The 17096-nt window shown below is 39.7% G+C and overlaps 1 pseudogene across 1 annotated transcript; it reads left to right on the top strand.

The window, feature by feature from the left end:
- The first annotated feature begins 996 nt into the window (after positions 1-996).
- On the top strand, positions 997-7852 carry LOC309629573 (ankyrin repeat domain-containing protein 6 pseudogene; annotated as a pseudogene). Its single transcript has one exon. The product of its transcript is annotated as an ankyrin repeat domain-containing protein 6 pseudogene (transcript).
- Positions 7853-17096: the final 9244 nt, after the last annotated feature.

Here is a 17096-nt window from a genome sequence, read left to right on the forward strand (position 1 = left end):
ACCAGACGTGGACGTGCCCACCAGAAAGACAAGATCCAGCCTCATCCACCAGAACTCAGGCACTAGTTCCCTCCACCAGGAAGCCTACAAAACCCACTGAAGCAACCTTAGCCACTGGGGACAGATACCAAAAACAACGGGAACTACGAACCTGCAGCCTGTGAAAAGGAGACCCCAAACACAGTAAGATAAGCAAAATGAGACAACAGAAAAACACACAGCAGATGAAGGAACAGGGTCAAAACACACCAGACTTAACAAATGAAGAGGAAATAGGTAGTCTACCTGAAAAAGAATTCAGAATAATGATAGTAAGGATGATCCAAAATCTTGGAAATAGAATAGACAAAATGCAAGAAACATTTAACAAGGACGTAGAAGAACTAAAGAGGAACCAAGCAATGATGAAAAACACAATAAATGAAATTAAAAATACTCTAGATGGGATCAATAGCAGAATAACTGAGGCAGAAGAAAGGATAAGTGACCTGGAAGATAAAATGGTGGAAATAACTACTGCAGAGCAGGATAAAGAAAAAAGAATGAAAAGAACTGAGGACAGTCTCAGAGACCTCTGGGACAACATTAAACGCACCAACATTCGAATTATAGGGGTCCCAGAAGAAGAAGAGAAAAAGAAAGGGACTGAGAAAATATTTGAAGAGATTATAGTTGAAAACTTCCCTAATATGGGAAAGGAAATAGTTAATCAAGTCCTGGAAGCACAGAGAGTCCCATACAGGATAAACCCAAGGAGAAACACGCCAAGACACATATTAATCAAACTCTCAAAAATTAAATATAAGGAAAACATATTAAAGGCAGCAAGGGAAAAACAACAAATAACACACAAGGGAATCCCCATAAGGTTAACATCTGATCTTTCAGCAGAAACTCTGCAAGCCAGAAGGGAGTGGCAGGATATACTTAAAGTGATGAAGGAGGAAAACCTACAACCAAGATTACTCTACCCAGCAAGCATAAGATAATTAATCCCTAAATGAAAGGTCATTTATAATTTGGGTATACAAAATTGACATTACTAAAATTAATAATCGGGACTTCATACATGGGATCTATTTTCCTGACAAAAGATAGCCTACCTGTACCGGGGCTGTATTAAAATGTGCTATTAAAGGCAACATTGTTAGCCTAAAGGCATGGTACATTGCTAATGTGAAATGTTGCCCTAGGTTTACAAATGATAACACTTGACTGTTAACAGGCTACCCTATAAAATCAATTACCTCTGCTCTAAATAAAATTTTAGTGGCTTTATAAATAATTTAAACTAAGGGCTACATAGTACCTGAATATTTCCATCGTCCTCAAGAATAGTTTTGTCATTGCAGTCTTATGTCTTCATTAAAGGGCATTTTTTCATAGAGTTAAAAAAGTGTTAAAACAGTGCATAAAATTTTAATATCTACAAAACATGTCACTTCTTTAAATCTCTAGACAGCCCTATATTCAACAATGTTAACGTAATTTAGGAGTCAAACCACCCCATCACAATTCTTTCTATGTGTTTAGGGGAGCTCACAATAAATATGAAAAATATCGCTATCACACTATATGTAAAAAATGTGTTCCAAGATATCAGAGTGACTCAAACTCTTCATGAATACAAAACACCATTAGGTGAAACCGTAGTTTGCTTATATGCATAATATGGGCTGAATAATAATGTAAGCACGATGATCCATCTCTTATACATTATCAATAGTTGAATGATGCCGAGGAGTTAGACAAGGGCCATTTACAAATAAAGTCCTAAACTTAACGGTTTATGAGTTAATTTCAAAAGGGAATATTCACAGGATTTAGAAGTTAAATATTTGGTATTTTATGAATTCTAATTCTTCATTAGCATTTTTCTTTGCAATTTTTTACTTTTCCCTTATAAAAACGATAGCAATTCCTAAACATGAATCAAATAGTCTTGACCCATGAGACTGAGCTCCAGGGTTCGGTTTTCATGTTTGTGGTAGTCAGCCCAGAATTTTAAGTATGCAGTCTCTTTCACCATTGTAATCTATTGAGTGTAATAAAATCTAAAAGTCATTATTTTACTCCTGCTATGAAGCTCCCACATTTCAAAACTATTAAAATCAAACAATCTTCATCTTGTCAAATAAAACCAAAATGTGTGGAACAAAGTGGCATCAAATAAGGTAATACAAAGAGAGGAGGATAACAATTGTTCATATACCCATAGTTTTATTCCAACTGGGGACAACAGTGTAGTAGTTTTGTTCAAAAGTAAGTTACGATAATAAAACTTCCTTATCAGTTATTATCATTTTCCTTAAAATAATAAAATTGAATATTCAGTAATAAATAATTGAAAAGAAATGTGTCCTTCCAGAAAATGTCCCAGCAAAACATTTAAAATTAACTATTATGGGGCTTCCCTGGTGGCGCAGTGGTTGAGAATCTGCCTGCCAATGCAGGGGACACGGGTTCGAGCCCTGGTCTGGGAAGATCCCACATGCCGCGGAGCAACTAGGCCCGTGAGCCACAATTACTGAGCCTGCGCATCTGGAGCCTGTGCTCCACAACAAGAGAGGCCGCGATAGTGAGAGGCCCGCGCATCGCGATGAAGAGTGGCCCCTACTTGCCGCAACTAGAGAAAGCCCTCGCACAGAAACGAAGACCCAACACAGCCAAAAATAAATAAATAAATAAATAAACTTGAAAACAAAGGCCACAAGCAAAATTATAAAAAAAAAAAAATAATAATAATGTCTGCTTTCTAATAGACATTAATTCTAAAAAAAAAAAATTAACTATTATGTAAAGCTATGTAATAGCTTTCTGCCTTTTAACTTTACTATGTTTATTCAGCAACGTTCTTCTAGGCAATGTGGCATTTCATTTTTAGGGAACAGCAGGAAGAGTTGTAGGAGGTGAAGCTCTATATGTTAATAGAAACTATAAAATAGACCAGAAATAAAAATGCTGCTCATTCATCCATTCACACCTTTATCATGAAAATGGTCTCTTGATTTAGTCTGTAAATGGATTTTGTAGTAAATGCCAAGGCAAACTACCCTGCCTCAGAAGTTGATTTATTCATGAACCAAACCTAGAGATACGGTCTGGCCCAGTTCAGCATGGGAAGGATAGTGCACATCTGGATGGAAGTGGCCTTTGCCTAAGAGCCTGGCATTCAGACAGTGGTCTGACCCTAAATATTATTCCTCCTCTGTCCTCTCTTTTCTGATAAAACTGCTTAGGATTTTAACTTCTCTTTTTTGAGCATTCATAGTTGATAAATAATTATGTTATAGTACTCTTGGGGATATCTGTGAGCCAAAAGGTAAAGTATAAGGCTGTTTTGACTTGCACATACCCTCACTGACTCCATTTTACAGCTTCATCTTAGGCCTGCAGTCCTACCACTCTCCCCTTGCTGGGTGACTGAGCTTTAGCCTACTCACAAAGAATGCCCCCAAGCCAGATAAATTTCCAATCAACTTTTACACTTGCCTTCATCTGATATGAAAACAGAAAGAATGTCTCTTGCTGATGAAGATGGTTATTGGTCATGAGACGCCCAAGTTTCATTTAGTACCAGACATACTTCTCCCTGGTAGTCAAATTCTGTTTTTAGCTTTGGCCTCTTCACAGTCCCCAGCACTCCTTTTGGCCGATGGGCATGCAGCTGCAAATGCCTCTGGATCCTTGTCTGCTTGATCCTACCTGTATGTAAGCTACCCACGATAAACTTCATAATTGCACCTTATGGAGTTGCCTGCTTCGTTTTTTGGTCTTAAAATTACTTCTCAGTTCAAAGGATATTATTCAATTATCTCCTCATTATTCAATGCCTTTCAACATTACTCAAATTGCTCTGAAGCCAACTGAATGGGTCTAAATCCTGGCTCTACCTTTTGCCATCAGGTGACATTAAAGACCTTCTCTGTTTTCACATCTGTAAAAATAATTACATGTATAGGACTTATCTCCCAGAGCCATTGAGAGGTAAATAAAAATGTTGTTGTCAATACTTAGGAGAGAGTCAGGTCCATAGCATGCACTAACTCTTTAAGGCAGAAACTGCACATCAGCTTTGGTCTTTAGATCTTAATATAGTGGACATGACCTCATGTAATTTTATATTTTTCTTATCCTTCTTTCTGCTGAACTTGCAAGAGAATGTGTTTGTTTAGAGGGCTCTTAAAGGATGATTTTCTTTAAAAAAAGGCCTCAAGTTTAGAAGAGGATCTATAGATCTTTAGACCCTAGATCCCTGAAACACCCCTGACGCTTCAGGAATAAGCAAAAGAGGCCTGTATATGGATTTGCTGATTGATGAAGAAGTTGACAAGCATTTGTACTCATTTGAAATCAAATGTTCATTTAGCACCTCATCCCCCAGGAGCTTATACTCTAATGAGAGCCAGAGACAAAGCAAATATTAGAAAACAATATGATCTTGGAGGCGCCAGGCATCCTGACTGCAGAGGTCCCAAAGATGGCATAGTGATGAAGGCCCCTTCCAATGATCGGAGAATCTTTACCCGAGGGTACCTGCCTGGGCCTGTGGCATCACCTTGAGCCAAAGGAACTTGTCTACCACTTCCCTGAAAACGTCTTTCTCTCCTAATTCATGAGCCAGCAGGATGCGGTCGCCGGGCTTTCAGAATGCCTGCTCATAGCTGCGTACAAAGGCCAGGCAGAGAATGTGTTTCAGCTCATCAACAAGGGCACCAAGGTAGCTGTTACCAAGCATGACTGAACCCCCCTGCATCTTGCTGCCAATAAGGGCCATCTTTCTGTGGTCCAGATCTTGCTGAAGGCTGGCTGCGACCTCGATGCCCAGGACGATGCTGAAGACACAGCACTTTATATTGCCGCTGCCCTAAATCACAAGAAGGTGGTTAAAATCTTAGTGGAAGCCGGAGCAGATGGGACCATTGTCAGTAATGCAGGCCGGACCCCACTGGAGACTGCCCGCTACCACAATAATCCGGAAGTTGCTCTCCTCCTCACTAAAGTGCCCCGGGAAAGTGTCTCAGCAGGAGACACCCATAGCAGTGAACAGGCTGTACCCAGAAAAGAAGAGCCCAGAGAAGATTTCCTGTCCGCCTCCCCGGAGCCCAGAGCAAAGGACAACAGGCAGAAAACGTCAAGGCCCAACGTGTCAGCGTCTTCTGACTCCACCCCACCAGCAGACCAGCAGCCCTGACAGCAGAAGAACTCACGCACTCACGATCACCCTAAAAAGAGGCCCAGGCATCGCTGTTCGCCCCCATCCCCTCCCCATGAGTTCAGAGCATACCAGCTCTACACGCTGTACCGGGGCAAGGACGGCAAAGTGATGCAGGCGCCAATAAATGGCTGTCGATGTGAACCCCTGATCCACGAGCTGGAGAATCAGTTGGAGGCAACTGTGGAGGAGATCAAAGCAGAGCTGGTGTCGTTTCAGGATAAGATGAACACGAAGCTGGGGCACATGGAGAATGAGACCCAGCACCAAATGCGGGTTCTGGACCAGCTGATGGTCGAGTGACTCTCAGCAGAGAGGACGGAGTGCCTGAACTGCCTGCAGCAGCGCTCGGACCCGGAGAAGCACGAGGGAGAGAAACGGCAGATGCCCTGGGTGGATGAATTAAAAACTTGGTGCATGTTAAAGATTCAGAACCTGGAGCTGAAGCTTTCTGGAGATTCTGGGGCCTCCAGGACTAAATCCACACCCTCCACTGGCGAGTCCTCCACAGGTGTGGGTCAGTCAGTGGGGACTGCAGGTCCAGTAGCAGCCTCTGACAGCTCCCCCCAGGTGGCCAGGCCCAAGGAAAAGGCCCTCAGCTCCACAGCCGCCCACAGACCCCAGCAGGAGCTGTCTTCCTCGGACTGTACAGGATCCCAACTGAGGAATGTCAAGGTCCAGACAGCCTCGTTACCCTTGAAAGAGGCAGCCATATGCGACCCACAGGCCGGGCCCTGTGTTGACAGAGGCACCCAAACCAAGAAGTGTGGGAAAAGTGGGCAGACGAGGCACCGCGGCCAGCAGCCAGCAGCCAGCACCGCCTGCGGGCGGCCGCCACCAGCAGCAGGTGGCGAGCAGACGGCCCCTCACGCTCGAGACACCTCCCAAGCGCTGGAGCTCACCCACTATTTCTCTGAGGCTGTTTCCACCCAGATGGAAAAGTGGTATGAAAGGAAGATTGAAGAAGCACGAAGCCAAGCCAGTCGGAAAGCCCAGCAAGACAAGGCCACGCTGGAGGAACACATTAAAAGTTTAGAGGAGGAACTTGCTAAACTAAGGACTAAGGTACAGAAGGAAAACTAGGGCCTGGGAAGTGGGACGAGAAAGGATTCCTGGGACTTCCCTGGTGGTCCAGTGGTTAAGACTCTGTGCTTCCAATGCAGGGGGCGGGGGTTCGATCCCTGGTCGGGGAACTAAGATCACACATGCCGTGTGGCCGGGGGTGGGAGGCAGCGGCGGCGGGGAAGGATTCCTGAGGATTTCCGGTCCTGCAACTGCAGAAGAGCTATGCCCAAGGTGTCGGTTATTGTACACATAGCAGAACTTGCCTTTTAAAAAAATCACTAATTTCTAAAATGTGCCACACACATGCTTCCTATGCCCTGAAGTTATGAAGACTTCAACAATTAGACTGAAACTAGGGGAAGCTTGCTTAGTTTCAGGTTTCATTACAGATTCGAAACCTCAGCCCAAGTTCATCTGAAGTTCAAAAGCTCAGATTAAGCCAGCCGTGCTAAGAAACTGAAGGATGTGTAAGCCTCAACTCTAATATTCAGGATATGAAATAATGTAAATGAAAAGCAAGAAAAAATATAAATCCCTGTGAACTCAAATCAAGCAGTCATTTATATCAACATGCCTGCTGTGCCTGGACAGACTGTCTTTCTGTAAGAGCTGTAACAGACACGCTGAACCCCCTCCCTCAAGTTCATAGTTCCCAAAATGCTGACATTTTAACCAGGGGAAAACTCACCAAATTTTGAGAAGGATTTTCATGATGGCGCAAGATCCAGTATATCTTAAAATGTTTTGAAAAGTCAGAGTGTATTTAAATAATGGTTAATTGGCTAATAGCACTGGGAATGTTTGTTAATAGTGAACTCAAACGAGAAAGGTTCAAATCGTTGGATCATGGTTCCTGTATCTTTCAGCCAAAAGAAAGAAATAGTACAATCAATTAATCATAGTGATTTTAAAGTGGATTAATGGAAAAAACATTCACGTAACAATTACCTGAAACTTCTATAACCTAATTCACAGCCAGTTATCTTAGAGTAACTTTCTGAATTTGAGCTTATTGGTCTACATTTTATAAAGAAATAAGACTGTTTCTTGAAAGTATTTCATTTTGAACTGAGTTCTGTTATTGAAGAACCTCAAAAGCTTTCCACTGCTTTGTAGCAACTATGTCAATGTAAACAACGCAATAAATTGACTTGGATTCCCCAGCTTGACCGAGCCCTGTGGATTTTACTCTGTTCTACGGAGTATACAAAGTTGCAAAAGTAAGGGTATGTTGAAACTTTGGATTTAATTATCTTCCAAGCTTCTTGTCCCTTGTGGCATTATATTCATCTCCTCAAAATTCCATGTATGCATAGAAACCTCGATTCTATTTCTATAAACACAGGAACCAAGTAAATGTTGTCTGTAATTTTGAATAAACTTTTGCTCATTGAGCCAAAGAGAAAATATGACTTCTTGACATGCGAACACCCAGAAAAACAAAGTATGCATTTATTCCCCTTGTGTTTTGCCCATCAAGCTCAGTTGTTTTTGGTTTGTTCTTTTCAATACTGACAATATATAGATCTAGGCGTTCCTAATAAATGTAGATGTATGTCAACCAAAAAAAGAAAACAATATGATCTTGCTACAATGGAAGTCTTAGCTGATATTGAAACATATCATAAAGGTCCCCAACTGAATCACAGGCAGTCAGGGAGAAGGGAGGTGCTAGAGTGTGAACAGCTGTTACCTAAGTGGAATGTGAAGAAAAGAGGATATAGTAGGCAGAGGAACGGCATATGCAAAGACAAATGATTTAGCATAGCTGGAAAATTAACTGCAAGATTGAAGATGAAGCTGGAGTGATAGTTATGGAACAGAAAATTAGAAAGAATCAAGAATAACTCTATGGCCACACTGTGACCAAGGTGAGAAGTGATGAGGATACTAAACATGAAGAGAGATGGCTACAGATATTCAGTTACAGAGATCAATATAAGAGAGGCTGTTAGCATGTGATCTGGCATGAAGGGGAGAATCTGGCATGGAAAGTCAAGACTACATATTTTGAAATAAAAACAAGAGTTGCCTAAAGTTGTTTTGCTTTCAAAATCTTTATCATGAGCATCCACTCTGGAAAGCTGATAAAACAGGAACTAAGAACTAACTCAGAGACTTATAAGCCAAAGAGCATGAAACATCTAAATAGAGGGTTTGCCCAACAAAATGCCTCAGTGTGAATATTGACTACCAGAAAGAAAAAGAAATACTCAAGCTGTAGTATTGGATGTAGGTGGGGTAACGGTAGAAGATAAGTCAGAAGGATAAGCATGGATCAGATGTTTTTTGGCCAAGCTAATAAGTTGGACAATATCCTTAAAGCAGTCTGAAAGATTTCAGGTTTTTAAACAAAGATTAAGTATGATGTCATTTGCCTTAAAAAAAAAAATCTTTTTGGAAGCAATGTGCAAGACTTACAGGAGGCATCAAGGCCAGTTTTATGTTTATGTCATGATCCTGGTGAGAATGATTAGAGACTGAGCTAAACCACACAGCACTGATGCATTTCTAGGAATAGTAAAAGGAATTGATTATGTTATAGTAGGACCTTTAGTCTTTTTGAGCTCAATATGCCTCTCCGCCCTAAACTCCACATATGATCACTGCAACTGATATTCATGTGTGCACATTTGATTTGTAATTTCTATTGTCAAAGGAATGTAAAAATTTGACTGACCTTTGAGTCAAAAGGAAAGATGATCACAATAGAGGATAGCATGATTTCAGTGTCCTCGAATACTGGACTGTATTCATGACCAGAATCTTCTAATGCTCACACATTAATGATTTCAGATGTGACTTCTTTGAGGTCCAGGTGAATAAGAATGGGCGTGAAAGCCCCACTGTGTGTGCAGTTCCAGCCCAGTTCTGACCCCTGAAGACTGAAGCCAACCCTGTTGATCCGCTGTACTTTGTTAATAGTCATAGATAAAGGGTCTACAATAGGTTTAACTAGCAGTAAATACCAATAAGTGGAACTGAAAGAAGAGGAAGAAGAAGACCAATTCCTCCTGGGAACTGCAGCACACAGACTATCTATTAAAGTTATAATATTTCTTATCAAAGGAATAAACACATAAAGATCTAAAATCAACACAAATATTAATTATAATACAAAAGTAGTTCCTTCCTTTTCCCTTCTACCCTCCAATTCTGCTTTCAAGAGGATATCACCATTCATTTCTTCAGGTGTTTCATTAAGCATTAATTCTGTTTCCAAATAATATGCTTATATTGTTATTTCATGATTTATCAGTTTTAGAAATATCATATTTACTTCCTTATAGAGGATTAAAATTTGCTTCTTTAATTTCCCACTGCCCCCCCATACTTCTGGTTAATTTATTTATTTTGATGAATAAATCACCAAGTTAACTTTTTTCACATTAAAAAAAATATTGTTCACTGCAGAGCCAAGCAATTTACTACAATTACATTTTCTTACATGTGCTCCTTTTTACTTTCTTTAAAAAAAATCAGCTTGTTTTTCTTAGAATAGTTGCTATCAGCAAAGCCATAAATGTATAAGTTCTCTATTGCCCCTTCCCCTTTATATTTCCTTTGTATTCCATTGCCCTTTCCCCTTTATATTTCCTTTCAAGAAAAAGCAATAATGGTCACTGGCTAGAAGCATAAATCATGCCTGAAATTAAAAAAAACTACATTTAAGTATGCTGACTCTCAAATGGAAACAAAACTGAGTTTTCAATAGGCCATTGATATGTTCTTCACCATGTGAGCTGCTTATAGTCTTGGGGTAGATGGCAATACCTTCAAATTTCATGGGCATGTGCTCATTGCAGCACTTTTGTTTGCTGTGAGATAATTTCCTTCATCAGAATCAATGATGGTGAGTAAAGTATGCCAAAGTTTATAGATAGTGGTGAGAGGACAGAAGTAGAATTTTATCTGGAATAAATGTTAATTTCAGTAAGAAGATATCACTGTCCTCTCTATGATGGAAAGTAACTAATTTTTTAACCTACCAACAATGTGGTTGGCTATTCCCCAGGGGCAGGAATCAAACTGACGTTTCAGCGTCAGTGTCTTCTCCTGGCAGGTTAAGCAATCCACAGTGGCAAAAGCCAGATCATCCTTGTAGTGGAATTCCATGTGTTGGGTTCATACAGAGCTTGTATTTTTGCTGCTATGTCCACATTGAGCAAGCACTAGGTAGATGAGAAATGGGGTTTATTAACATTCACAGGGCTTCCCTACTGGAGCAGTGGTTGAGAATCTGCCTGCTAATGCAGAGGACACGGGTTCGAGCCCTGGTCTGGGAAGATCCCACATGCCACGGAGCAACTAGGCCCGTGAGCCACAACTACTGAGCCTGCGCATCTGGAGCCTGTGCTCCGCAACAGTGAGAGGCCCGCGCACCGCGATGAAGAGTGGCCCCCACTTACTGCAACTAGAGAAAGCCCTCGCACAGAAATGAAGACCCAACACAGCCAAAAATAAATTAATTAATTAATTTTTTAAAAAAAACATTCACAAAATATGTCATCTTGTCTATATGATTATTCAGAGCCTCCACTTACGTGCATGTCCTTTGTTAAACAGTCATCTGAAACAGATATTTGCATATTTCAGCCCATCCTAGAATATCTATCTGCAAACCTCCAGATATCCTTGGAATCACTGTTCCAGGCCTACTGTTTCCACATTTCTACTCATCAACCTAAAACTTTAGCAACATTAGTCTAAATTAGTTTAGATAAAACATTAGTCCACTAGTCAGTTTAGATGAGAAGGAGATATCCAAGCAGCTCCCTGATCTCAGGAGGAGGATGTGAGACATGTGAAGCTGCAGGACTCTCCATGCACATAAGCATGCCAGGTGGGATTAGCCGAAGCCCAGCCTGGACCAGCTGAACCCTGACAATGCATGAGAAATGAATGTTCATTGCTTAACATCACTGAAGCTTCATACTCATAAATTATCCATCAATTTTGTATTATCAATAGCTAACAGATACAAGGGTTTCTATCAATACCAAACCAATCCGGTACCAACTGAGCTGTTCAGTAGTCTCCCCAGTAAGATTTTCATCATCATTATTCTTCAGGGACACTCCTATTTAGGGCTATAATGCTGCATCAGCAAATTTCTGATTAGAGCCAGCATGTTGTTTAGAACCAAAAGGAAATTATTTTATCCATAGTCACAAAGAACTTCCTATGAGATCATGCTGTGGATTCAGGAAGAAGAAGCAATGAAACAGGAGTTGGTGTCTTAGGCACGTGTACTATCTGCACCCTAATTTTTACTGGTAGACCCCTGTGTCATTTGGGGTCTCAATAACTAAGTTTAATTTATTGTCAGTGTCTAGTAATCCTTAAAATGATTGGATGTTTTCTTGTGCAGAGATATTCTAGATAGTGGCTTTATTTCCCCTTGGGGAAGGAAGGATAGGAGGAGTAATTACATCACACACTCATGTCAATATAATAGCATCCTTTCTCAAGGAGCCCAGGCTGTCATTCAGAGGTACTTGAACTGTCTTAGGTCTGAAATCTAGATAAAAAGTCTAGTGACTTGCCACTGTGACAACGTAAGTCTGATTTTTGCCCACTAGACCTAGCAGTGTTCCTGTTATAGATCAAGTAATATTTTAATTTTCTACTATCTATTTTATTCCTAGGTACATATTAATCAGACTGTGCTGTTAGACTATGAGGATAGGAAGTATATGGAAGCTTTGGGTTGTCCGTCAAAGAAAGAGAAATAGCCCTGGATGCTGAGAATGTTCACTGCCATGCAATGATGTACCATGATATATCTCCCACTCTCTGTGGTTCTGTGTGTGGATTTAAACATACAGAAACACACATATATCCAAACACAGAGATATGTTCTATGGATTAACAAAGCTCTTAATAACATTTTTATACTACCCCAAATTCTGTGCCCTTTCACCTTTGTAATCTGGCATTAAATGGTTGTAATGGCCCTGAAAATTGTTATGATTTATCAGTAAGTTGGAATCTGGGAAATATAATTCATTTATCAAAATTTCATCATATCATTTTGGCTGGAATGTAATTATTTCATGTAAGTTATACTTGTGTACTCTTAAAACACATTTCTGTTTACTTCAGCTAGGAGTAAAGTTTTTCAATGATACTTTATTCAATCAGAGTTTTACAAAAAGTTTTAAAAAGACACTGTAGTACTGGAAATGTTTTTTAATTGTAAATATGTTTTTTTAGTTACTTTGTTTTGGTAAACAATCTCTCCTTCCTCCCTCCCTCTCTCTCTCTCTCCCTTTTTTTCTTCCTCCCTCCCTTTCTTTCTTTTCCTTCCTTCCTTCCTTCCTTCCTTTCTCTCTTTCTCTCTTTCTCTCTTTCTTCTTTTTCTTTCTTCTCATCTTCCTTTTTAACTCCTTGACACTATTTGGCCAAGAAGCATGTCCTCAGTAAAATAACCGTTACTAATTTTTATCCTATACCTCACTGAACACTGTATGGAAAGAAGAAGTCACTGATAAAGAATCTAGAACTATTTGTAATGCCACTTGATCCTTCCTACAGAGACTTAAAGAAACTATTACGCTGTTGAGGAGGCAAATAATGAAATGAGGTGTTGACTCTGTGAGCTAATAACATGGCTCCCAACTCCAGGGTGAAGAACTACAAGTTACACTCAGGCTTCAGACCAACTTAAAACATCAAGGAAGAAGGAAGATCAAGGTGATCAAGCCTTGGATTAAAGATGCTTCCAAAGAAATTTCTCACATCATGCCTAAATATCAAGCTACTTAATTTAATGTTGATCATCTGCTGTGAGTTGCCATAAGAAATTGTATTAAAGATGGAGAAGGTTTAGACTGAGTCTGATATACTTAAAGAGAAGATGACCAGAGTGAGAAAAGTTTAGAAGTTAAGACAAATTGAGTGATCGTTAATTGAAACTAATAGAAATCAAAACCCAAGACATTGAAAAGCAAAAGCAAGGTGTGAAGAATTTTTCTCTAGAAAAGTGTTCTCTTAAGCTATGGTGGTAGTCTTTTTCCAGAGTAATTAGCAGGAAGATCCCAGAGCAGCATATTATGCATGGTGTAGCCAATTAGTAGAGTTGCTTTAATTAATTATTTACAGATTTCTATAAAGTGAAAAACAAAATTCTTGAAAAGGTAAAGACTGTGGCCAAGAAAAGTAGTCATGTATCTCCCAAAGTTTTCCTTTTTGCATAGAAAAGAGTGTAAAGAATTATAAAGAGTGAAGGATTCTCTAAGTCAAGTCTTAAACCCAAAACAAAATAAAAAAGGCATGCCACTTATAAGTTAGAACAAAACTCGTGTGTGTGTGTGTGTGTGTGTGTGTGTGTGTGTGTGTATACACTCCTCAAGACAATTTTTGTCCCATAGTAGTCTTAAAAGCCAAAGAACCAATAATCAATGCTTTAAAATATAAACACTAGCATTGAGGACAGTGAAGTTCATATGGAAAATAAACTTAAAGAGCTCATGTACAGTTTGCATAAATAATTTGCATAAATATTTGTAAAATATAATTCTCCTTAAAATTATAAAGATCAATGAGTTAAATTTAAAAATATTGGCTGGAGTTATAATTACAGGTTGCTTGAAAGAAAGAGGTGAATCTAAACTTTATGTTTTGAATTCATAGAATAAAACACACAAAAAAAGTTTGATTTATGTAAAGTTTTCATTGATTATTAATTATTTAATGAAAGAAAAGAAAATATTGTAGTGAAGCTAAGCATAAAAAAAATGCAGGTAATTTTCAACATTGAGAATAAACAAAGAGACGTTTACTACTTGGTCCAAAATAAATACTGGAAGAAGTCACCACCATCAAGCAAAACTGGGATGAAATCTGTATTCAGAGTTCAACCTGATTAAGTCAGGAGCCAGATGGCTTACCCGGGAAAAAAGACAGTATTATAAAAACTAGGCCATCAGGGTCTTTGGTTGTTTTATTGAGCTACAAAGAGATGAAGTGAGGGAGAAGTGTTTTTCTCTGTAAGCCTTGGCCTCTGGAATCTCATTTGTTGTTTAGTAAGATGGCTTAACACAGTTACATGCTGTGTTGCTAGTAAATTCAGCAAATGAAGACCTCTGTCTCAGTGAGAGCTTTGCCACCACTCTTTTAAAACACAGATGTCCCAGAGCTAACAAGGGACTGTGGAAATATAATAAATAGAGAGGGACAGATTATATTATACTGAAGGCCAGATTATCATTGGCTCTTCAGTTTTCTACCAGAAAGTTTTTATACAATCACATTATTCTTACAGTTGGTCCCTAATGGATGAAAAAAGATGCCTCAAGGACTTTACTTTTTACCAAGACAGGTGAAAGCCCCATTTGGCTGAAAAATACAGGTATCCACTAATAGCGATCCCATCTATTTGATTTTGGTGTTCTTGGCTTTCCCCTGGGCCATTATTAGGACCATTACAGGGATGAACACATATTAAAAGAGATCTACTTTGTAGACACAACTGAGAAGCTGTAAGAATTTTCTGTGAAGAAACACTGCCTAATAATTTTTCCCTGCCCAGTTTACAACCTGAAATCCAACCCAGCTTGGGAAAAGATCATGAAAATGGAAACACTCTAGAGGCAGCCCAAATTGTAGAAAGCCAAGGTCCCAGTTGATAACAAGAGATATTCAGGATGCTGTTGTAAATGCTCCTATTGACAGAGAATGCATCAAACTGACTTTGCCTTATAATTAGCCTGACTCATCTAGAGCCAGACTGAGGTTTATTAGCTCACTGCAGTTTTTAGCCCCTGAGATTCATAAAGGTGTATCTCAGGGAAATATTAAATGCCCTCTACCTCTGACTCAACCCTGATTTACATAAATAACCAGGTATTTTAAAAATTATTCACTTGTATATTAGTTCATTACTATTTTGAGATGTCATCAGATCAGACCGGTAGATTTCCACTAAGTTTGAAATGCCATGCTATCACCTTACGTGTGCATTGCTCTTTGTAAAATTTTGATTGTCTTTATGTCTGGTGTTTTCATAAATTTAAGGTTAGACTACCTACATATTTCACTAGTAGCAGATACAGAAAAATCAGAACTTGGGATGTGTAAAGTCTAGAAACAATGCCAGTGAAACAAAGCATAGGCCAACATGAGGCCCAGAGTCTAAGGGACACTGGCCCTTGGCAGCAATAAGTCGAGGTTGATAAAAAGGTATGGTGAGCTAAATTAAAAAGCAGACTTTGAAATGGTATGAGATGTTCTGTAAAAACAAAATTCTACAAAGCTTGGCAGGAATGATACTCAGAATATGATGGGACTACACACACACACACACACACACACACACACACACACACACACACACAAGGCATAAAGGTAAGTACATGAGGAAATGGATGTATGAATTAACTTGATTGTGGTAATCATTTATATATATATATATATGTATACATATGTGTAAATATATATACAGTTGACTCTCGAACAACTCAGGGGTTGGGGCACTGACCCTCTGCACAGTTGAAAATCTGTGTGTAACTTTACAATCAGCCCTCTGTATCTACATATTCCCATCCTCAGATTCAGCCAGCAATGGTTGTGTAGTGCAGCAGTATGTATTTATTTTTAAAAATCCTCCTATAAGTGGACCCACGCAGTTTAAACCTGGGTTAGCAGTCAACTGCATGTCAAACCATCTTTTGTATATCTTAAATATATACAATTTTTATTTGTCAATTATACCTCAAAACACCTGGAGAAAAAAATCAAAATATGATGGGATCAAACCATCAGAATAGGGACGATCAGAATAGGCAGTGTGTGTAGTGCTGAAGCAGAGTCCTGGGGGAAAGGGCAAGGGTGGTAGTGGGTGCTCATAGCTCTCAAGGAAGGGCCTACATTCAGAAAAGAGATTTTTCCAATATTTAAAAAACTGTTAAAGGCATACCATACATACCAGTTAAATGGTAGCTATGTCTGCACCATCCCCACTGGATGTGAAGGAAAGAGAGGTATAAAGGATTTAGGGACTAGTCACTATGTACCCAGAAAATGCCTGCCCTGCTCTCCAGGCTGCCCCCATGGGACTGACGGAAATGTCTTCATGCCTTTAGTCTTTTGAAATATAGATTGTGGTCCTGTCATGCTCTTCTATCCACATAGTGATTTCTTGGGCCTAGGTGTTCACTGTCTTTTCCACTCAGCCAAGGCCTCAGAAACTTTCTTTGTTCTTCTTGGTCAGAGCATCCTTTACTTTCCACAGCCTGGTTCCCCAGGTTGCCAACCTCTGATCTTTTCAGAGATGATGCTTCTTTTTTTTTTTATAAATCCATTTATTTATTTATTTATTTTTTGGGTTCATTGGGTCTTCGTTGCTGCACATGGGCTTTCTCTAGTTGCGGCGAGTGGGGGCCACTACTCGTTGTGGTGCACGGGCTTCTCATTGCGGTGGCTTCTCTTGTTGTGGAGCATGGGCTCTAGGCACACGGGCTTCAGTAGTTGTGGCTTACGGGATCAGTCGCTCTGCAGCATGTGGGATCTTCCCAGACCAGGGCTCGAACCCTCATCCTCTGCACTGGCAGGTGGATTCTTAGCCACTAGACCACTAGGGAAGTCCCAGATGATGCTTATTCTGGCCACCACTCTGGCTATTCCCACACTGAGACTTTCATCTATATCTTATACCCTATCTCCTCTTGCTGCTCCCCTTCCAAACAAACAAAAACAAACAGTTTATAAATATCATGAGTCTACCAACACACTTTTCCTTTTAGAGAGAAAAGAAGCAGCAATTCTTAGCATTTGGGACACTTCATTAGGGTTTCCTTTCTTCTTGGCAGCTCTT

This window comes from Balaenoptera borealis (assembly GCF_965194805.1).
Source record: "Balaenoptera borealis genome assembly, chromosome: 5".
Classification (NCBI taxonomy): Eukaryota; Metazoa; Chordata; class Mammalia; order Artiodactyla; family Balaenopteridae; genus Balaenoptera; species Balaenoptera borealis.